The sequence below is a fragment of the Ambystoma mexicanum genome, chromosome 5p, assembly GCF_040938575.1.
Source record: "Ambystoma mexicanum isolate Mex_15411 chromosome 5p, UKY_AmexF1_1, whole genome shotgun sequence".
NCBI classification, from domain to species: Eukaryota; Metazoa; Chordata; class Amphibia; order Caudata; family Ambystomatidae; genus Ambystoma; species Ambystoma mexicanum.
Genome location: NC_090930.1, coordinates 247,978,250 through 248,002,299, shown reverse-complemented (window position 1 = coordinate 248,002,299; position 24,050 = coordinate 247,978,250). Strand labels below are relative to the sequence as shown.

The 24,050-nt window shown below is 46.7% G+C and overlaps 1 protein-coding gene across 6 annotated transcripts in view; it reads left to right on the top strand.

Annotated features, from left to right (window-relative positions):
• The window catches only part of STAG2 (STAG2 cohesin complex component), a 2,060,662-nt gene that overhangs the window by 118,811 nt on the left and 1,917,801 nt on the right, over positions 1-24,050 (top strand). The window lies entirely within an intron of this gene.

Genomic DNA, 24,050 nt, shown 5'->3' with positions numbered 1-24,050 from the left:
TATTTATTCCCCGGTTGGGTCTTTTTGCCAGGACTCGGTTATAAAATGGCGTTTATGTTCGCCTCTGTAACTCCAACCCAAGTCGAGCCTTTTCTTCCACTTTAGGCAGGCTTCTGCACAGAAGCCTCCAAAAGTGGTGCCACTCTGCCTGGGTCTACAGGATGTGTGGGGGGCGGGGGGAAGGGGGAAATAGGCACCCTAGACTGAGTTGCCTTGGCAGCTCAAGTCGCACTCTTGTGTGATTGGCCCAGTGGTGAGCTGCCCGCCTCGCCACTTAGCATGTTTGAGTGACGGGTAGGACTGGTGAATGGGGGTTTTCTGCATAAAAGCAGTGCTTTGGGGACTGGAACTTCAAAATCGCCACAGGACCTAAAGAATCCAAAGAGGGAGAAGCTGAGCCGACCTGCAACGACGACACCACCGGTGGAGCCCTGCTGAACCGACTCACCACTTCCCAACGACGAGAAGATCTTCCAGGAGAGTCTTCTTCCTTTGAGCTGGTGGGGTTAACCAGTTCGCCCTCTTTTCGCCTTTCTGGATCGTCTCGTGGTCGAATCGCCCCTGCCAAGCACCCCGGCGGCTGGATAGCCACGCTTCACCACTACCGCGAATAAAAGGTTAGTAGCTTTTAACCGGGAAACTCCGCGGCTGGTTTCTTCCCTGGCAGTGCAATGACCTCCAGCTTTCCTCCACGTCGAGATCTTCTCTTCCCCTGGACAGAGCACCGACTTGCACCTGCTGCCAGGAACAACTGCCCCTGCTGGAGCTTTCTCACCATTTCAGGTACTGTGTCCCGCCTGGTCTCCCTTGCAACAGACTGTTCAAGGTGTCCCGTAAATCCTTGACTCTCTATCCTGGGGTGACCTGGGACCTGTTAACTAACTTTTCTGAATTGATCTAACTCCTTTTGGAACTATCTGCAAAGACTTTTTAAGAGTACTTCAAACTGTGTGATCTTGGGCACATTTCGCCTTGCTCTCCATGAGTAGGCCTGGCCTATGAACTTTTTGCTCTACAGTAGACCCTGCCTTTCTTGACTTGCTGTGGTTCTGTTAAGTGTTGGTATTGTGTGCTTTACTATTTCTGCCTTTTCTCTCCCTTTTTAAATAATTATTGGAGTGCCATCTTGGTTAAGCACTCACCTCTGTGTTGATAAGTGATGTTCTTTTCCTAAGACTTGTCGAATAATTAATCAGGGAGGTGTATATATTTCTAGTGACTGTTTGAACTTGCTTGACATATTAGTGCCAGTGTATTTTTACAAGTGTGTTTTTAAATAAATATATACTTTTATACCAAAGCTCTGGTCAGTGTTTGCTTGTACTACTGTATTTTTGTACCTAATGTGTATACTCTATATACTGTCTAACTCATCTTGAGAGAAGTCTGACTGCTCAGCCACAGCTACCGGGTAAATCTGGGTGGTACAGACTGCTACCAATTGGGTTTACTGCTAACACCAGCAGTCTTAAACTTTTTGCAGTGGTCCCTAAGGGAACTGCACAGGTTTCTGCCTAACAATGGGTAATGCACACAAGAGCACATACCAAGGGGCACATTCATAGCACTGACAATGCATTGGCAGATAAAGATGCCAAAGAGCACACAGTGTGAAAAACCATAGCAGCCATAACTCGCTCAGCGACTGCAATGGATGAGTAAATAAGAGGCTTGTGTAGGTATTGTACCTAGGCCAAAAGGTTTCCCCAGTAATTATGTTTGACATTGAAGATAATAGAGCAATAGTCACAATCCCTATGAAAAAGGGGCTCCTATTCACAGATGAATACCAAATAGAGCAGACAGGGAAAAGCTGATTGCAGCCACGCATGCTGGACTTGCATCTACCCATTTTGGGGTGAGTGCAACGGCACAGCTGCACCTTGATGGCTTCTGGTGGCCAGGGCTTCGACAAAAGGTGAAAATATATATTGCAAACTGTGACACATGTTTACAGACAACTGTGGACCACAGCAAGAAACCTAAGGAGGTTCCTTTGAGAAAGGCAGCCTCGCCCTTTGAGATCCAATATATGGACCATATAGGCCCACTGCCAGCAGTTAACAAGTAGAAGTACATTCTAGTAACAGTAAATTCTTGCACTAGGTTTTCCTGGATGATTCCTCAAAATAAAGCAGACTGCAAATCAGTCATATGGGTACTGCAAGGTGTAGTAGCCATGACAGTAACTCTTAAATGTTCCATTTTGATAATGATAAAGCCTTCACGGAGCAGGCTCTGAGAAAGGCATTATAGGCTTGGGGATCAGAGATGTACTTTCCTAGACCTGTCTCATCCAGAGATGGAATGGGCTCATTGGAAGGGCAAACCACTCAGTAATGTTGTGCCTGATTAAAATGCATTCTGTCATTGGGGGGGAGGGGGCGGCTGGTTAGACCATGTAGCATTAGTGATCAGGAGTGTGAATAATTACCACGCTAGTCTATATGCAATGGTAAGACCCCACTTGAACTCTTGTTTGGGAGTAAGATGTATATGCCTGACCTGCATGCTCTTCCCAGCCCCATACCCAGGAACGAGCAACTGCTGGCGTCAACGCTGCTGAGGGAATCCCGGGTGGAAGCTGCTAAGGCCAGTCCTGAGAACACTCTCAAAGCATGAGATTGGGTCCTGGAAAAGATCCACAACATTTGGCCAGTCTTACAGACCAGCAGTGCAAGTAATCAGAGTGAAAGGGTCCAGAACTGCCATCCTACCCGCAATACCACCTAAGAGAGGTACTAGGCAAAGTGTCTGTGGACCACCTAATACCTGTGCCAGATGGTTTCCGCGATGTTTCCACAGAACCTCCCTCTTCCAAGTGAGGAGCCCACGGAAGATGAAGAAATGGAGATCCAGCAAATGATGATGATAGGTGTGCAAGATGGGCACGTTTATGCCAATCTTGATTACATGTCCACAATTCAGGAAAGTACTGCAAGTCTGCCAATTTGGAAACAGAAAGCCTTCCAAGTTGCTAAAGTGATGAGTTCTTTTGGACAGACTTCCTAAAACAGTGTTATAAACTACTGGCAGTGTATTTCTTCCTCCTGTGGTTCAGCCTCATTTTATTCTTCATGTCACTGACTACTGGCTTCTGGGCATTTTCTGAGCAAGGTTTCTCCAGCATTGGATCTTTCATGGATTCACATGCTTAGAATATTCCCTGTCGTCAGGCTGGGAATCCTCTGTAAATTATATAGACCTTTCCCATAGGAAAATTTCGACACTTTTGTGTCCCATCTGTCGTTTTGGGCCGCGTACGCCTGCGCCACTAGGACGTAGAGGTATAAGTAGCCCCGCCCCCGCGGCTCCCTCAGATTTCAACCGTCTTCCAAAGTAGTGGGATTACCTCGCATATCTGCTATTTTTGCTAGATTGTGCGTTCTTTTTCCTCGACTTCCTTCGAAAAATGTCTGGAAAGGCGTTGTTTTGTCCGTGTGCTACCTGCGGTCTTAAGAGTATGAAGGTGATGGGCATATGGACTGTATTTACTGTCTTCACCCTCATCATTCAGCCGACACGTGTGCGATCTGTCAAGGCTTCTCTCAGAAGACCCTGAAGGACCGAAACAGATGCCTGGTGACTTGACTCAATGACGGGGCGGGTGCGTACCCTGTATCGGAGGTAGGCTCTACTGCCTCGAGATCTAAATCTCCAGTACCCCCTCGTTGCTCTGCGTCGGCAGAGCCTCCGACGAAGAAACCACGGTCTGTGGAAAAACACCCCTCTGATAAACATCCTGCGAGGGACTGACTCAAAGAAAACGTCTTCTTCCTCCTCATCGAAAAAGAAGAAATTGAAATCCTCCTCGGGAGACCGCCATGGCTCTACCTCGAGTCGAGTGTCGTCGGCCCACAAGCAGATTTCAAAACTTGCGAGTGCGCCTCAAGGCTCTGCGCCAAAAACGTTGTCGTCGACGCCGGTCAGATCATCGTCTTCTTTGCCATCTGTGCCTGCTCTTCCTGCGATCACTTCGGCGGGTCAAACAGCGGTTACGGAGAAGATGTCGTCGACGGTGGCACCTTCGGTGGGTTGGCAGCCGGAAGTCTTCAACCCGATCTTGCCTGAGGCCTTGTTGCAGCCAGAAGCGTCCCTTTCCATCTCGTCGGCGGAGGATGACCGTGGTCCGATCGTGCAGCCGGCTGATTTAGGGTTGCGTGCAATCAGTTCGGGGTAACTCCCGAGTGGGAGTGCCATCCCAACCGCCTCTTACTTGTTGAATCCCCAGTCTCTATTGTCCCTGGAGGTGTTGAACACGTTACAGAAACTGTTGGACACACAGTTGCCTCACACTGGTGTTCCGACGGTACCGCACGCTACGCCGGTCGTCGCCGAACCAGACCGGCTCCGCGCTCGACTACCAGAATACCTACGACTTGCCCGGTGGAGGAGGATTGTTCTCGTCCCCACTCGGAGGAGGGAGAACTGCCGGAATTGGAATCTGAGCGTGAAGGGTCCCTTTCAGACGTCTCATTATCCCCCTCAAGGGACCCCACATGGGAGTCGGATGCAGAGATGGAAACTCCAAAGAGCCCGGCACAACCATCTCCGCCGGATGACATCGGGGCCTTCCATACTATGATGGGGAAAGCGTGTGCTATCCATTCCTCCTGGCGCCGGAAGAAGTGAAGAAAGATTGCTTTCTCTTCGATCATATGGGCAAGAGAAAAAAATCGGTTTGCCATCCCAATTTTGGACCATGTCTGGCAAGAGGGGTTGAGGACCATGCGTCATCCTTTCTCAGAACCGGCGATAAAAGGACGGTTAGAAAAGTTCAAGGCTCCGGAATCAACCCCCAAATGCTTGACATCTCAACCTTCACCGGATTCGGTGGTGTCCGCTGCTGCGGCCAGAAAAGCGAGGTCGCAACACAAATGCACGACCCCGCCGGACAACGCCAGGAGACAAGATGCGTTTGGAAAGAAGGTATTGTCAGTCGGTGCGACTACAGTGAAAGCAGCCAACTCCCTGGCCATTATGGCACGGTATGATAGAGATGTGGCTCCTATCTTAGACAAGAGGAACACAGGAAGTCCACTATGCTACTTGTACGTGAAGGGGAAGAGGCTTCCAATCACTATTAATATCGCTGTCGACCTGGCCGAGGTCTGTTTTTAGCAAATTAATAACGGCGTAGTGTTAAGGAGACAAGCCTGGCTTAAGTGCACGACTTTTAGACCTGAGGTGTAATACAAGGTGCTGGACATGCCGTGCGAAGGGGAACAACTGTTTGGCGAGAAAGTTGATGAAGCCTTGAAGGGCATGAAAGAAGACTCTGACACTGCTCGGTCACTCGGAGCCCTCCAAAGTGGCAGAAATATTTGTTCCTTTCGTCCTTTCAGAGGTGCTTTCGGAAACGCCCGGTTTGGATCATCTAGAGACCGAGGTTTCAGTCGACCCTCCTACTCTTTCCAAGGCTACAGACGAGCAGCCCAAGCTACTCGTAGAGGCAGAGATTACCAGTCCTCAAGAAGGAGAGGCTCCTACTCATCGTCGGCGAAGGATCGACAGGCAAAAACCCAGCAATGACATGTTTCGAGACGTCCTGGGGGCAGAGTGTTGTGTCGACGAGTGCGAACGCATAACATCGGACTAATGGGTTTTGAACACGATACGTCTGGGTCACTCCCTACAGTTCAAGGACAAGCCACCACACATTCCGCCGTGTTCTCGCCACAATCCCATCTTCAGATACTGGTGCAGGAAGTGGCGGTTATGCTGCAGAAAGGGGCTATAGAACTGGTCCCGGTGGCCGAACGGGAGTGTACTCCCGTTTCTTTGTGGTCAAGAAACCCAATGGAAAATAGCATCCCATTCTAGATCTACGGGCTCTCAACAAGCTGCAAAAGAATTTAAAATTCAAAATGCTTACTCTGCAAGAGGTTATCCGATCGATACAACCGGGAGATTTTTTGGTCGTCGCTAGACCTTCAAGACGCGTACTTTCATATCCCGATGCGTCGACGACGCAAAAGATTTCTGCGGTTTGTCGAACCCACTATCAGTTCAAGGTCCTCCCATTCGGGCTAAAATAGTCTCCCAGGACGTTCACCAAATGTTTTTCGCCAGTGGCAGCCTGGTTACGGAAGGAAGGTCATCATGTGTACCCATATCTGGACGATTGGTTAGTGAGTGGCTTATCTCTGGAAAGGACACGGGAAAGTCTGAATGCCACCATGTCCCTCCTACAGCGCTTGGGCTTCGCAATAAACTTCGAAAAGTCCTCCTTATCGCCATCAAGGACCTTGGTCTTCCTGAGGGCGGAGTTCCAGACGCAGTCAGGATTGGTAAAACCATCTGTCGAAAGAGTTCTGAAACTGCGACACAAGGCATCGAAATGGAAAGCCAACACCAGAGTGTCGGTGAGAAGGTACATGTCCCTGCTGGGGACTATGGCATCCTGTATACCCCTGATCAACCATTGTCTCTTCATGAGGGCCATTCAGGAATTCTTGACGGATCGATGGGCGCAGAGTCAAGGTCGTTGGTCGACAAATTGACCATTAACAGCAGGCTCGTGCAGGCACTTCAGTGGTGGCTAATCTCCAAAAATCCAAAAATTACTGGATCCTGGGTTCCAGATGACGGTGGTGACAGATGCTTCTGACTGGATGGGGAGCTCACCTGGATTCCCTTCAGGTTCAAGATCGGTGGTCATCGGAGGAGTCCAGCCTTCACATCAACGTGCTGGAGTTAAGGGCAGTGCGTTGGGCCCTGAAGTCCTTTCTGCCACGCATAAAAGGATCTGTTATACGGATAATGACGGACAACATGACAACGATGTTTTACCTGAGAAAATAGGGGGTACTCGCTCCAGGACGCTGTCGACCGAGGCCCAGGAGATCTGGCATTGGGCCCTCCGCCACAGGATATTTCTATTGGCGTTCCACTTACCAGGAGTAAAAAATTTGCAAGCAGATTCTCAGCAGAGAGATGAATCGACTACACAAATGGGAATTGAACGACCAACAACTACACCGTGTCTTCGGAAAGTGGGGTCGTCCGGCTCTAGATCTCTTCGCGACGAGAGAGAACAGGAAGTGCTCACAATACGCAAGCAGGTGGCCACAAGACTCACTGGGGGAAGCGTTCTCCTTCCCGTGGACGGACAAGTTTTTGTATGCGTTCCACCCCCGTTTCCACTCATACGTCGGATGCTGCAATGGATTTACAGATATCCATGTCGGGTGATCCTGGTGGCCCCGTACTGGGCGAGACAAGTGTGGTTCTCCGATCTACTCCATCTTTCAGCAGCAGAGCCCATGAGGTTCCAGAGGATCCCCGAACCTTCTGTCTCAGGACAAAGGGGCGGATTGGCACCACGACCCGGACAGCCTCAGTCTAACAGCCTGGCTCCTGATTTCTCCAAGTTTGGTACGTTAGCAATTCCACCGGACTGTCGTCACATTTTACAGGCTGCAAGGGCACCGTTCACGAACGCTTCGTATACGTACAAATGGAAGAAATTCTGTGTTTGGTGCGGGGATCAACCAGGTTTACGTCCACTTCACATCACACCGGAGCAGCTTCTACCATACTACTCCTGGCTCAAAAAGGTTTGTCTTTTTCATCGATAAAGGTGCATCTGGCGGCCATTTTGAGATTTACTCGAAGAGACATTCACCTCCAATATTTAGTGACCGATTGATTTAAACATTTAATGAAAGGATTGTTACGACCTTTTCCTCCAAAGAATTATTTTCCTCCGATCTTGAATCTTAACCTGGTTCTAGCAGCACTAATGAGGGCTCCTTTTGAGTCTGTCGTCATTGAAATTCCTATCATGGAAACTGGCTTTTCTGGTGGCTATTACTTCGGCTAGACGTCTGTCAGAAATACAAGCGTTAGTGATCGATCCACCATATTTGAGGTTTTTCAACAATAAAGTCGTGTTGGCTACTAATCCTCATTTCATTCCTAAAGTCCCTACCATGTTCCATAAACACTCTTCCATGGTGCTACCGACGTTTTTTCCAACACCTTCGTCTGCTGCAGAGAGGACTCTCCATACGTTGGACGTTTGAAGGGCTCTGACATTTTACCTCCATCGCACTCAAAATCTCAGGGACACAAGACAGCTATTTGTGGCCTATGGCCCTTCGGCTAAAGGTAAAGCAATCTCAAAACGAGGACTGTCCCGCTGGGTGTCTTCTACCATTTCTTTTTGCCACTCAAAAGCTGGGAAACTGCTAAACCGCTGGAAAGACATCCACGAGCCCCTTCGACGAGATCTGCTTCGTCGTCGGCGGCATTGTGGTCCGGGATTCCGCTGGGTGATATCTCGGGCGGCTTCCTGGTCGGTACTGCATACGTTTACCCGGCATTATTGCCTCGAACAACAACATGCTGAGGATACACAGATGGGTCATGCAGTCCTACGGCACCTGTTTCAATAAGGTAGGCCCCAGTAAAGGCGGTATATCCTTCGGCTAATGTACTTTAAAGTGTTTTTAGCTGTTCATGTCCTATGATTTGATGTCTAGCCATTGCGAATATGCATTCATGGTTATAATGTTATTGGTTTGCATACACACCTCCATCTATGGGGGATACTGCTGTACAATCTATTCTAAGCATGTGAATCCATGAAAGATCCAATGCTGGAGAAGGGAATAGTTTCTTACCTGTAACTCCATTTCTCCAGCATTGGTATCTTTCATGGATTCACATGCGCCTGCCAGCCTCCTCCGGCATGCAAACCAGATGTCCCCCGTCCCCTCCCCCCATACTACTTTGGGGGTCAAAATCTGAGGGAGCCGCGGGGGCGGGGCTACTTATACCTCTACGTCCTAGTGGCGCAGGCGTACGCGGCCCAAAACGACAGATGGGACACAAAAGTGTCGAAATTATCCTATGGGAAAGGTCTATATAATTTACCGAGGATTCCCAGCCTGACGACGGGGAATATTCTAAGCATGTGAATCCATGAAAGATACCAATGCTGGAGAAATGGAGTTGCAGGTAAGAAACTATTCCCTTCCACCCCACCTGTAAGCAAAGAAGTTGTTCTAAAGCCTTTAAGTTCTTCACACATGTTAGAGAAAAAAGAGCTCCCAGAGCCAGCAACTCCCGTCTCAATACAAATGTTTCCTCTAACTATGGGTCACGTGTGGATGCCACTATTCAAGACCTATAATGGCCCAGAAACACAGCTACAAGTACACACCTTTTCTGTGATAGATGAATCCAGACTGTTTACACTCTGTAATATACAGAGAACTGTTAAGAACTAGTCTTCAAACCTTTGCACAAAATGCATTATTTGATGATGTGGAGGACCTCCATGAAATGGGGCCCCATGTGTGTTATGTGCGATATTACAATGCCTTTTTACTTGTCAAACGTGAACCAATTCTGTGGCCTAAATACACATTATGGGAACACTCTGCAGTGCCTTTCCAAACTGATAGTCTTGAATTCAAAGCACAGTTCCTATATATTTCACTGAGACCATATCAAGCAGGGGATTACATGTTCGAAAATCAGTACAAATTCCCTCCTGAGCCACACAATGCACAACATAAGTATGTTGCAGATTCAGTCATCTTTGACAGAGAATACTTTGCAAACATGACTGAACAAATATGGCGGGGAACGGTCCCTCTATGGTCTACTTGGGCTCAACAGATATGGCAAATTAAAGGGATTCACACGTTAGATATGGCTCATAGATTCCCACATTTAATGTATTTTTTAAATTACACGCAGTTCCGAACCACTTGCAGTAATAGGAACCTGAGTTTCTACCCTGAATGGGAGAAAACAGAAGGTGAGTTCTGGAGTGCGTCCTATAGAGAAGCAAATGAACGCAATGCCACAGAGCATATTACTTGTGCATCAGGGGGACCTGTGTTGTTCGCGGTTCAAGCAAATGAATGCAATAAAAGAAAAGCAGGACTCTGTGTGGGCCCATATAGGGCTTGGAACTCCCATAACACCTCCCTGACACAAGCTATATCAATAGGTAAGCTGTGACAAGGAATGCTTTCACAATATCACCTGAGTGAGGTGATACAATCTCTAGATAACTTCATTCAAGAAGAGAATTGGGCGGCTATCATGCAGTTAGCTGCTGGTCCGAAATGCACCCAAAGTGGGCGTGTCAGGAGAAACGGCTACCTGCACCACCTCTGACCCTGCAGTACCTTGTGAGGTGGGACAAGCATCCATAACAGGAAAAACATACACTTGGTCACAAGCAATAATGCAAATCCTGCAAAAGTGAGACAGTACAGCAAGGATTTCATGTTTCAGATGCTAATGATCAAGCGCTACAGCAAGGGTTCTATGCGAAAAGGGATGTCATAACAGACGTTGCTTTGACTCAAAATGACTTAACTATCATTAGAAACGACCAGGAGGCCTCAGTGAGTCTTTCTGTAGTAACTGAATTTTTGGACACACTCTGCAGAGGAGTCCCAGATTGGAATGTGACTTTTTGGCCTGAACAAATGGAGGCACTTAACTTGACCAAGGCTGCAACACGCCAGGCAATGTCGGCTCCACTTTCTTATTGCTTAGTGTTGGCAAAGAGTGTAGTGGCAGCATCAGCATGGGCGTCAGGCTCCACAAATTGTCTAGTGCATGGGGTACTAGACATTCCCATTCAAACAGCACCCTCTTTCATATGTCAAGCATTACACTCTTGGGGTAATGTACATTAGGTGAATGAAACGTGGATCAGAGAAGAACGTGTTACCATATTCACATGCATGTGTGTCATCAGCTAGGCCTGAGCTGACACTGTACTCATTACGTGATTGCAAAGGTTCTACTAGAATAATGTGTGAACATACTAAGCTAGTGAATTCCTGTGACAGTAACTCGAGATGCACACTGCAAATTGCACCGATTGACTCATTCTACTGTAAAGCACATAGATTGCAAAATGGTTCATATTTGGTGCATTTCAACCAATATTGCTGTCATGTCCCAATGGGAATACCAACTCTGATCACCATAGGCACACAGGTTAAATGCTGTGGGTTCATTTTGGATCCACCTAGCCCATTTCAAGTGAAATCGTTAGTTTGGCATGGCGGAAATTTACAAATATTTGAGTACCCGAAATTGAGTTTATACATAGCAAAGCTGTTAAAAATGCAGTTGGAGGTGAGAAGTACTGAAGATGCGTATCTGCATGCACACGCCACTATGGTCAAACAGATTGCATATTTGCTAGGCTTTGAGCATACAAGACAGCAAGCCTTGCACTCTTGACAGCTCACAGTTTTTATGGGGGCCTTTCTGCCATCACTAAAGTAGCTTCGAGTCTCCTACATAAAGGGCTCATTGCCTTGGACACAGTCATTAGAACATTGACTTTGTCGAGTGCTTGGTACAGTTGGCTGGTGATAATACCTGGACTTTTTCTCATATTTTGCTGTAGAAACAGAAAATTATGACAAGCCACAGAATTAACGCCCTGGAAACAACCCGTCTCCGGTACAGAACAGAGCTATGCAGACGTATGGGATATGAGCAGTGTTCACTGTTTCAAAAGCATTTTATTTTTTTGTTGACCAGGAAGAAGTCTACTGTGTCAGCCATCGCTAAGTGCTGAGTCTGTCACCAGGAGTCATGCTTGCTAAGAACGTGGGAATTGCAGCGTCGCCTGGTAGACTGCCCCTGTGGCGCAATAGAATCTCCAGGACATTGGCTGTGCATAGACATTTGTGGAATTCAGAGGTACTTCCCACAAGTATTCTATTGTGAGTTTGCTGAGAGTCCCTCTGACACTGTGCCTGATAATGGGGGCATGCCAGAGCAAGAGAAACTGTGCAGAGAACGAAGAAAGCGATTATTGCCAAATGCATCCAGCACCATTGCCGAGGAAGCGCCTGGTTCCTCTGCATCACAGCCGGACCCATGTAAGCCACAGAATGATCGATGCATGCTCTCAAACCCAGACCACAAGGCAGTTGGGGAAGCAAATGATGCAAATGAGATTCCTCTGGTTCCAAGAATACATGTCAGAAGGGAAAAATGCCTAAAAAAAAGTGTGCCGCGATGACATGAGCATTCTGTTCTCTTCTCCGCAATGCTTCTTAACATACCTCAGAAAGAGACTTGCTTTTAATTCAGTGGTCAGAACACCCGACATTCAACACAGGTCGTCCAAGCAAGCTGCTGAGTCAGATAGCACTGAACTGAAGAAATATCACATTCAACTTTAAGATGCAAATATAAATGCAAAGCAAACATGAACTGGATGACCTCCACATGCTGATCGCTGTGAAAAAGACACACATACTGGTTTATTTCCAAGGACACAGACTATTAACTGGTTATGCATGTGACAATGTGGTCAAGATCACAAGCTCGACAGCTCATTGGGTCAAAAAACCAGGACGCAAGCTATGTTGGGTGCTAATTACTAATGGATTCTCAAAGGATCCTGCAGCGTATTTTGAAGCCATCGCCAGTAATGATGTTGCAATCAACCTAAATACTTCCTTGTGAACACAGGCATTATTAGCTAGGTCCAGTAACACTATAATGGACTTGTGCTGAATACCTCACTGTTGGATATATGTACTCATTCATGCTAATGTTAGCAAGTAGTGCTAACCCTTTTTAACTTTGATGCAGCTGTTGATGGGTTAGTTTTATTGTTTGTGTATAACACACATTACAGGCTCATATTCACTTTGCAAATATATCAAGCAGATTAGTTTAATTCTTGCATGCAACAGCTGTGTGCTAAAATATAATGTGTACATATTTCCTTGTGCCACCAATATAGGCCATCTTTATGTAACTATAGCTCCCAGTAGGCGTATTCATAACTTCAGAGCTACAGGTCTTTGATCTATGCAAACTGCCTTGAGGGGGGTATGTCATGATTTACAAATGTTACAAACAAGCTAAGGCAGGTGTGCCACAGATTAGACCACTTCACTCACTGTGAATGTGGTGAATACGAAGTACACGGTTGCACATACGGCAAAGGCTAGTGTCAAAAGATAAAGTTAAGACCTCTGCTGTAGCCGATATATTGCCATTGATGAATAACGCTTGTGGTTTCAGCTAAGAAGCAAGCCCAGAGCTTCCTAACCACAGAACAGCAGCCTCTTGTTTTCAACGGCTTAATGCCTTAAAAATACACGATCATAGTAATAAGCTATGGATGTTCTTTGAGCAAAAGGGGCAATTAAGTCTATCCTTTGGCTTTTCTAGTTCTCGTCTTTAATGGTTTAGGTCTTACCTGTCCCTTAGGACATTTTCTGTTTCCTGGGCCGGAACAACTTCTGACTCTCTCACCCACGGTGTCCCGCAAAGATCTGTTCTTGGTCCTTTTTCTTTTCTCTCTATACTTTACCCTTGGCTGAAGTAATTTCTTTGGTCTTTAATATTTCTATGCTGATGACACTAAGCTTTTTCTGTCTCTTCCTGTGAAGGATTCGAACTGGGCGTCACACATCAGACCAGCACCTGCGCCCCCAGCCTTGGATGTAGTGTGCAATTAGAATGCTTTTTCTTTAATTTCAACAAATTTAAATTGAGCTGATACCCGACCCGTCTGACGCCCCCTTTTAACCCTTTGCAATTGCCTAAAATGACACTCGGATTTTAACAAATAATTATGTGTAATTAATGATGTACATATGTTTTATCAGTCTCGGGGATGTCATATCACTAGCAACTATAAGTTAAGGTATCCCCAAAGGCATACAGTTCACAAAGCAGGTTGAAATTGAAAACACAGTGCAGTCCAATCACACATGGAAAAATAGAATTTCTTTTCTAGTTTGCAGTTTTAAATGTCGAACTGTTTTTCAGAAGAACAGGTGAAATACTCAATTGGAATGCGGTTTTTGGACTAGGGGATAGAGACACATCACAGGGACAATATAGAAGTGAAAGGATGGCTATAGCTGAATAATTGAATGAGATTTTGAAGGGGGAATGAGGTTTGATTTTAGGAAAATAAAGCAGTTAAAAATGAAAATCGGTTTGGAAGGAAAGGAAAAGTTTTACTTACACGAGATTTAATGGCTAGAAAAGAGGAACGCCACCCGTGAATATAAGTTATTCTGCAGTTGTAACCCTTCACGCAGCATACCCCTTTTTTTTTAGGAAAATGTATTTATTTTATCAAAAGGAGTTACAAGATGGGGTGAATGAAAGAATGGCGCTAACGCTAGAAAAACAAGGACAGGGTGCACAGAGAATTAGAACATTTTAGACCAGTTATCAGGGTATGGATAGGATTACTTAGAAAATAGGGCAAAGACAAAGGGATGAAGATGGGGTATTCTATGTGTTATGGGATGGGGGAAATACTCACAGTCGGCGCTAGAGTTTGGAATTTGGGACAGCCAACCAAATTCTGTACTCAAAAGGTTCTGGTCAACGCATAGCAGGCTCTCCTGGCAAAAGACAGCTGGGCAAAGGCCTGGTCACGGCACAGCGGCGACTCCGCTGGATGGAGCGGGTAAGCAGGCGGCATTGGAAAATCCCAAAGCGGGCTCAGCCACCTTTCCCCTTTCTCCCTGAAGTTAGTGGGATTTTGTTATGGGGTTCTAGTGCTGAAGAGTGGTTCTGCCTGGATAGGAAGTCCTGGGGCAGCTACGCTTTTTTCTGGCAGTCAGATCTGGAATCTTGCAGAGTGAAGGTGGAATATCTGGATATGCAGGCGCTGGAAAATTCAGAAGAGTGCTCGCTCTCAGGCTCCCTTATGTATAAGGCATGGTGACGTCATAGGATTATATGGTGGGGCAGGCTTAAGCTAGGCACGCCTCTAACAAGTGGATTGGACAGGGGTGATCATTACCGCCTTCCTGTCAGCTGGTTGGACTTTTAGAGACATGACATCAGTTTTATGATGTGGGTTTACTATGTCCAGAACCTCCCACAGTTGATTTTGCCCCAACCCAGTTGTGACATAAATGGCACATTTTTACAGTTGTGACATCTTAACAAATTACATACGCAGGTTACATATTTTACGCAGAGAATGGCAGTCCAATTCTCACGTTTGTAGGACTTTGTTTCGCCCGTCTAATAGTTTGTCGCGATTTTCAGTGATAAATATTAGACTTAAAAATTCTATGATTTTATACATGGGTATAGATTATCATAAGGCATGCAAGTATTGAAGTTCAGTGGCATCATGTACACTTTCCTGAGACTGTCCCATTCTCTGCCATTTATGTTCCCAATATGGCAGTGAAGGCTACCACGTCTCAAATTAAAAAAAAAAAACACAAAATGATATTTAAACTTTACTTTTTACATTCCTGCGAAGTCCTGTTGCAAAGATAAGTCTCAAGTTTATTAATAAGTCTTTAGAGCCAAAATGGTCAGCATTGTTCACCATGTAAGGGCATAGCTTATAAGGCTGCTCTTGAGTTGGCTTTGAAGCTCCCAGTAGAAGTTGTGGGGACGTGTGATTTCCCATTTCACATGTCCGTGTCCCAGAATCTCTATTGTAAGAGACCTCAGCCCAGACAAAAGTCTGATGAGCCTGTGATATGCGGCCTTCTGGCCCATTCAGTTTTCCAAAGGTAGCAATTAACATGCATGTATCTGTCCTAGAATCTATTGTGGCTCCTTCTTTTGTGGGTTAGGCCACTCCTGTTGTCAGCCAAATGTCCCTTGAGCCATGGCAGAAAAACCTGTTTGGGCAGATTTCCCCAGTGTAGCCAATGCCTTTATTTCTTGATTTTTGTTTTGCATTTTGAATAAAACATCCCATATGCGTTTCCCAGCACAAACCCCCTTTACATTACTAGACCAGGGCCTTATCCAACCTACACTTTTAAAACAGATATATTTTTCTTATTTGCAAAAGTATATTTAAACATGTAACGAAGCCTGCTGGCATGTTCCTTTCAAAAGGTTCCATCTGAATTTCCCACATTGTTCTGCAGTCTTAGTCAGCTTCTTTTATACAGCAATTTGTTTAAAACACAGATCCACTAATTGACATAGGCCCAGAGAGCCAGGGCCTCTTTGAAGCATTGATTTTTGACATTTTGTAGCCCAAAAGTAAAGCATTTTCCTGCACGTCTCGAAGTAAAGCGTCTTTTGATTTCCTAGTTCTGAACAGCCTGTCATTGAGGCATACTGCTCTCGTCTGCTGGAGCACAATGTAAATATAGATGGGCATGGCAGGGTCTCATTGATAAATGTAGTCTGATGATGAACAGATTAACATAGCGTCAGGGCAGCATCCTTTTTCATGTAAAATATTCCTTTTTCAGTGGGAACTTTTAAACAAACAGCAAAGCAGCGCTGTTTTTCAATTAACTTCTTTTGGTGCACGACACCCACTGGCACCTTTGTTGGTGTGCTCCCTGTTCCAACTCGCCCAGGAGGTGTTTGGCAAGATGGTGCAGCCATCCTTTTGTTGCTGCAAAACGAGTTTTAAAAAAAAATCTGTTTTTTAAACAAATATTTTTATTAGATTTTCCAGTGTATAAAATTAAGTAACCAGCAATGATAAACAATCCAATAATGTACCTCATTCATTAAACAGTATTAAACAGATCAGTAAATCGCATCTTAAATTAATTGAACAGTATTCGACCCTCCCCCAACATCTTTTAGCAAACCCAGTTCATAGACCAACTTAAATTCACGTAAGCATCATATGAGGGCGCATTCAAAAAATACTTTGCCCATAACAATACATTCTAGCATAATTTCCACATTGTAGATATTTGTAATTCATTGCTTTCCCAAATTCTTTTCCCTGCCAGTATTTGTTGGAGTATTAAAAAAAAAAAAAACCTGGAAATCAACAAGTCATTGTAAGTGACAACACTGTTCATCTTAACTCTTTGCATCCGCAACTTAATTCGGTATTGTCTATATTTCATTAGCTGTAGCAAATTAAGTAGCTTTCATGAGTGATTAAGTTCCTCGTTTTGCCCCTATAAATGATACTGCTGTTGATCTCTTTATCCAACATCGTTTCATTTAGCATTTGTAATTCATCAGGTTTCTAAGTATCTTTTTTTTCTTTTTCCCCTCTTTCTTTCTCTCCTTTCTTTCCCCCTTTTTTAAAACTGTATTATTTGGTCAAAGGAATATAGATATTGCAAACAGTTTCAGAAATAGCAAATTAACATTAATATTCAGCTGCTTTCTCTTACCGATGTCCAACTATGGTCAAGGTCTCAGCCTTTGGATGTTCGCATTTCCCTTTTTTAGTTTGTACACCCTTTTTATTTCCCCCTTATGCCCCCCCCCCCCCATCTTGCTTTAACCAACGTTTCAAAACAATATAGTACGAAAACAGATCAACTTGTGTAAAAAATTCTGGGTAGGGTTTGTCCAGTGTTCATTCCTACTTGCCGTTGATGGCACTTATGACGTGTATGCTCCTAAGCAGACGGGGTTTAAAGAAGTGGGCCTCTGTCACGCACGCACTCGTGGAATGGAGACCAAGTCGTCAGGAATTTTTGGTATTTTCCGGTAGTGAGTGCGCATATTTTCTCCATAGCCATAACTCCCCAAATCTTGACCCACCACCATGGGGTCCTCTTCATCTTTCCAGTTTCGCGCGAAGGTCATCCTAGCCGCCGATAGCAGGTGAATGATGAGGGTGGCCATTGCCCCTGACATTGCATATTTGCCCTCTATCGGGACTCCCAATAGAATAGTTTTAGGGGACATCGGAAGTTCAACACCAGTGATGTCTTTAATGTGGCCCAGAATCTCCTTCCAATAGGTCACCACTTTGGGGCAAGTCCACCACATGTGATTTAAGTCACCTCTCTCCCCACATTTCCTCCAGCAGTATGGAGAGTAGGTCTTGGTGATTTTATGCAGACGGTGTCGGGGCATATACCACCTGAGACAGTTTATAGGCAAATTCTTTAATCGTAGTGCATCTAGAAGTGCAATGTGCGCGTGACCATATTTTGCACCGTTCTTCTCCTGTTGGGGACTCCTGCAGGTCGCGCTCCCAGTTTACCTGATATGAGAGGCGATCTGTCGTTTGGTAATTTGAGAGGAGTTTGTAGAGTCTGGTGATCCCTTTTTTGGTCTGACCCTCCTGCAAGGTTAGCTCAAGGCCAGATGGTGGTCATGTGCCCGCCCTTTTCACCGACTGATGGGTTATCCAATGTCTTATTTGTGCGTATCTGAACCGCTCCCTCTCCCTATGCCAAATTTCTGTTGACAGTCTGTAAAGAGTAGCGGGGAACCATCCTTGTATATCTCCGCTACGGTCAGGGTCTCAGCTCTGTTCCATCCTTCCCAATCCTTACTCTGTAGGCCCAGGACAAAGTCCGGATTATGTAATATAGGTGAGTGTGGGCCCAGACCTTGTGGGATCGGTTTCTGCTTCCTGGCTTTATCCCAACTCTGCAATGACCCCTTTGTGGATTCCAGGAGGGCACCACCACTTTCTCTGTATTCAGCTTTCAGACTCAGGAGTGTGATCAGAGGGATTGACGTGACTGATTGTTCTATTCTGCACCATCCTTTGTGATTTTCGCTCTTGGCCCAGCGCTGCATAGGAGCCAGTCGAGCCGCCAATATGTATCTGTCTACCTCTGGTTTTCCTAGGCCCCCCAAAAATGGAGGTCGCATTAGGGTACCCTTCTGGGTCCTAAGCTTTTTATCTTGCCATATGAATTTAAGAATCGCATTTTGCAGCTTTCTGATCTCAGCTGGAGGATTAGGCACCGGGATTGAGCTTAACACACAGAGAAGACGGGGGAGAATAGTCATCTTGATTGCCGTGATGCGAGCGAACCACGATAGTTCCTGTGACTCCCATTTGAGCATATTCTTCTGTAGTTGCTGCCATAGGGGAGTGATGTTCGCTCAGAAAAGTTTGCTTGGTTCCATGGTGAGACGTATTCCCAGATATTCGAGGGAGTCTTCCACCCATATCAAAGGGTATGAGTGCTCTAGCCTTTTAATCGTTTCTCTCCTCGCCATGATGTTCATCGCCTTTGATTTGGAGAAGTTTATGGAGAATCCTGAAACTTGCCTGAATTCCTCCAGCCGAGTCATCGCACTGGGCATTGTCACCTGGGTCTCCCATGTAGAGTATGATGTCGTCCGCATGTAGTGCGATTTTTGAGTTTCCGAGCCTAGGGTCATGCCTTTGATATTGGTATCTGATCTGAACCGCATGGCACACGGTTCCATTGCAAATATTAATGGGGAGAGAGGACACCCCTGTTTTGTGCCTCTTCTGATCTTCATTGGGACCGTTTTCTGGCCATTGATCGTGAGAGTTGTCGATGGGGTTTGATAGTTAGCTAGTACCATCTTAGTAAACTCTGGGCCACAGCCGAAGTGTTCAAGGATGAGAGACAGGTAGTTCCAGTCCATACTATCAAATGCCCGGGAGGCGTCCAAGGCTGCGACTGCAAACTCTTGTTGCGACCGTCGGCCTGCGTCTCACGTCTATTGACCTTAAGATATTATCCTGTGTGTGGCGGTCCATGATGAAGCCCGCTTGATCATCTTGTATAATATATGGGAGGACTTTCATCAAGCGAGTGGCTAATATCTTCGCATAGATCTTTGCATCAGTGTTCAATAGCGTTATAGGACGGTAGCTTGCACAGTCGCAGGGAATCTCTTCCGGGCTTCGAGGGTAGTATCGTTGTGGACTTTTCCATGTCGGGCGATACCCTCCCCTCTTCTCTGATGGTATTGTATAGCTTTGTCAATAGGCCAAGTAATTGGGTACGGGAGTACCCATTGCTGAGGCCATCCGGGCACGGGGTTTTGTTTGTAGGCAAAGCTGAGATAGCGTCACTGACCTCTTGCGCCAGGATCGGACTTCCCAGGCTGATTCTGTCTTGTTCTGTGATTTGGGGTAGGGTTAGAGAGTTTAAGTAATTGAGTTGTTGCGTGCGGTCCAGATTTTCATTGTCTAAATGTCTCATGGATACGTTTCATTATCTTTATTTTATCTAGCTCTGCTTTGTGCAGTTTCCCACGTTCATCCTTCAATTGTCGTATGTAGTTGCAGGCTTTACGATTCCTCAGTTTTGCCGCTAGGAACCGATGTGCCTTGCCCCCGTGGATGTAGTAGGAATGTTTTGTGCGGAGGATTGAGTGGGCCATCTGGTCCACTGTATGGTTCTCGAGTTGGGCTCTGATCTTCCTCAGTAGTCGCAGGGATTTTCTCGAGCGGCAGGATTTGTGTTGCAGTTCCGCATTTTTCACCTCAGTTTCCAACCGGTGTGTTACTAATGCTCTTTCTCTGTAGTATGCCGCAGCTTGTGACATGAATTCTCCCCTAATCACAGCCTTCCCTGCATCCCATATTGTCCCCAGCTAGTTTCCCCACTATCATTTTCTAATGGAGGTCTCAATATGTGCTCTAAGTGCGATGTCTCTCAATAGGATTTCATTTAGTCTCCAGGGTGGTCTACATTTGTGTTCCCCCGCCCGCCAGGCACCCCCACTATCACTGGCGCATGATCTGTGTGATATTCCACACCAATATCTACTCCGGTTATTTGCGGGATTAGCGTAGTAGAGACAAGGATCATATAAATTCTAGAGTACCCCAGATGTACCGCCGAATAGTGGGTATATTCCCTGCTGTCCCCCTGAAAGAAACACCAGGTCTCAATGACCCCCCCCCCCCCCAATCTCCCTGAAGAACCGTCCCAGAGCCTGTCTATTCCTCTGTTCCGTACCTGTGGGGGGGGGGAGCATTTTATCCAGGAGTGAATCCATGACACAGTTGAAATCCCCTCCAATAATTAATTGGCCCTCGCACCAACTGCCTAGTTTGCCCAGTAAGTTTGTTATAAACACGTCTTGGTGTTTGTTAGGAGCGTATATGGCCAGGATTGTGTATAATTCTATCTTTGATCAGCCCCTTCAGACCCAGATAGCGACCCTCCTTATCCCTGCAATGCAAAGTTGAGTCTTTTGGAAAGCTAGGGCCCTACCTATTAATATGGCCACACCTTTTTTTTTTTCTTCCCCCCGTTTAGATGCAAAATATTGTTGCGTGGAAGCCCGATGAGCCATCCGCTTTTCATCTTTAGGAAGATGAGTCTCCTGCAGAATCCCTATTTCTACCTTCATCTTTACTAGCCTATCGAGGATAACCCGACGTTTGAGTGGGGAGTTCAGGCCCTGAACATTGAGGGAAACTGTATTGGATTCAGCCATCTATATTTAGAAGGAGAAGATTTGTACTTTTGAAATGTAGTAGGTTGCACTGGCGTCACCCTCCCACTACCCTTTAGGACCTTTCCATAGCCCTTAGTCTCACTTCCTTGCGCCGACCTCTGATAACTTCCCCAACACCCACCCTGTCCCTCTTGCCCCCTCCCTGCATACCCCACAACCCGGATTCCTTACAATCCTCCCCATTAACTAGTTGGGGCGTCAGGTTGGTCACCAACTTACAAGGTACGAGAAGCCCGGAATTGTCGGGTCTCGTTTTGGATTCCATGGATTGGCAATGCCTGGCTCCGCACCGACAGCTTATAGCAGCATATGTATATTACAGCATGTGGATCCACAGATGGCTGTCGGGGCACCTACACAGCAATAGTGTGATAGTGTTAGTTTTCTAGTGATCTTACTTCTTTTGTGTGTCTCCTATTTCTGATCCTCTCTTCGGTCTGCTTCTGTGCGAAGTGAACCAGTCCCATGGGTTAGGCCCTGTATCCTGTAGCTTTCGTGCCGTGTCATTATCCGGACAGCCCGGGACTTCCATGTTTAGTAAAGCTTGACCCTCCTCACATGTACTGATTCTCCTTTGTCTGCCCTCCCATTTAAACGGAAGGCCGAAGGGATATGCCCACCTGTAGGGGGATTTGTTTCTCCTGTAGGGGATTTGTTTCTCCTGTAGGGTTTTAGTCAGTGAACGCATGAGTCTGCGCTTGTGAAGAGTGTAGAGAGCAAGATCCTGGAACAATTTAACCTCATAGCCATTGATTGACGGGCCCGTGCTGGATCTGGCGGCCTTCAGGATGCATTCTTTTGTTGTGAATGAGGTGAGGGCCACCAGCACATCTCGAGGGCGAGCACCAGGGTAATTCCTTTTAGGGCCAACTCTGTGTATTCTATCGAACCCTATTGATTCTGGCGCAGGATCCCGTAGTATGTTACTGAAGGCCAGTTGTGGTGTCTCTCGAAGGTCGCTGTCCGGGACTGATTCCGGCAGGCCCTTGACCCGTATGTTGGACCGTCTCGACCTATTTTCAAGGTGTCCTGCCTGTAGCTCAAGATTGTTTGTGGCGACAGCTATTTGGTCTAGTGGGAGGCTAGATTGCTTGGATTACTCAGACAGGTTAGAGATGCCATTTTCCACCGTGTCAACTCGATCACCGAGTTTGTTTACCTCTTTACGGATTTCTTTCAGGGAGGCCTTTATATCTTCCCTCAGAGGACCTATTTGAGTCTGAAATGCTGTTGTCATTCTGGATTCCATACCCTTCAGACAGGCCAGCAAATCTTCTTTGTCGGTATCCATGGCTCTCTGAGGCGTGTCAGGTGTTAGCTCAGATAGGTCCGGTTGTACTTGCTGCGGGGTTTGATCCAGATGTTTCGCCTGTCCCCAGTATTTGGCCAGCTGGAGTTCACATTTCTTTGGCGAACCTTTCGTCCTAGGCGGGGTGCTTTTGGTTCTGGTGCCTGGCATCTGAACTAGGGTCTTGGCGCGGGTGAGTCGCTTTCTCTTAAGAGTGTACACTGCTGAGCGGGATCCCGATAGCCTATACTCCTGAGCCACCAAGCTAGTGGAGTTTAGGGTCAATGCGGTCAAAGTATCGTGTTCATGAAAGACCCCTGTGCACCAAGTCAGGCGGGAGGGTGAGCTGTGCGCCGTTTCAGTGCGCTTCTTACGCCAGACAGTTTGCTCGCATGGACCTTGGTTGGGTGCAGAAAATAGTTGCAGACACAAGGTGGGCAGTGCAAATTTCAACTAATTTGCTGTGTCTGTTGATCCGACTGTTCTCTTTGGTCCCCCAGGAGCACAGGGTTCTCTGGGGAGTGAGGGGTTCTCTTAGTGTCACGGACCAACAGGCCGTGGTGCTTGAGTTAAGTGAGTGTCCCCCAACACTCTATTGAGCCTGGTGACAGCACTCACTGTCCTTCCTGGGGGTGCAATTGGACCTGTAGTTTCCCCCCTCCCGGAATCGTGGCCCAACTGGTGACAGCCTCCGTGGAGGATGAAGAGGGGGCACAGGAGGGGGGCACCTCTCAACTTGGCAGCTGTGTTGGTCTCCGATGTCTCCGAAGTCGGCGAGCCCAAGTGACCCGCAGTTATCAGCTTGGCCGTTGCGCCGCGCCCTCCGAATCGCAGCGAGGACCTGTGTTTACAGACGCTGCTCCCGGGGACCCACACCAGGTCGGGACTGTAAAGTCTCCAACTATGGCGCCGGCGCCCTACGCTCCACTGCCAGAGGGTGGAGGGAGGGCCACGACTCGACGACTCCGGCCCCGGTTATTTCAGGCCAGAATGGTTTTGTCATAGCTGTTAAAGTCCGTGCTTTCCCAGATTCCCAGTAATGCCAGTTTGGGTTCCAAGGGGATCGGGGCCCTTATTATGATGGACAGTTTCTGGGTGCATTTGGCCCTAAAGGTTCTAATTTGTGGGCATTCCCAGAGTGTGTTGTAGAATGTGCCGCCCTCTATTCCGCATCTGAGGCAGGTGTCCTCATCTATTCTCCCCCACTTATTTAGCATTGTGTGAGAGTAGTATACCCTGTGGAGGATTTTAAATTGAATCCGCCTCAGCCGTGCCAATATCCCGATTTCTCTTGGGAACATCAAGGCCTTTACCCATTCTTAAGGTTCGATCCTACCCAGGTTTTGCTCCCATTTGCGTTGCAAGTTGGCTAGGTCCTCTGCCCTGATTGCCGTTAGTACTTGATATAAGGTGGATGTTACCTTAGTGGGAATGCCTGCTTCAAATAAGTTGGCTTCCAGCGGGGAGTTGCTAGGGATGTTGCTCAGGGGTGGGAACTGGGCTGAGATGTCGTGGGATATTTGCATGTATCTGAAACCATCTGCTGTGGACAGCCCATATTGCAATTGTAGTTCCCGGAATGGCCTAGGCTTGCCGTCCGTTGTAATGTCTGCCAAGGTGTCTATCCCTT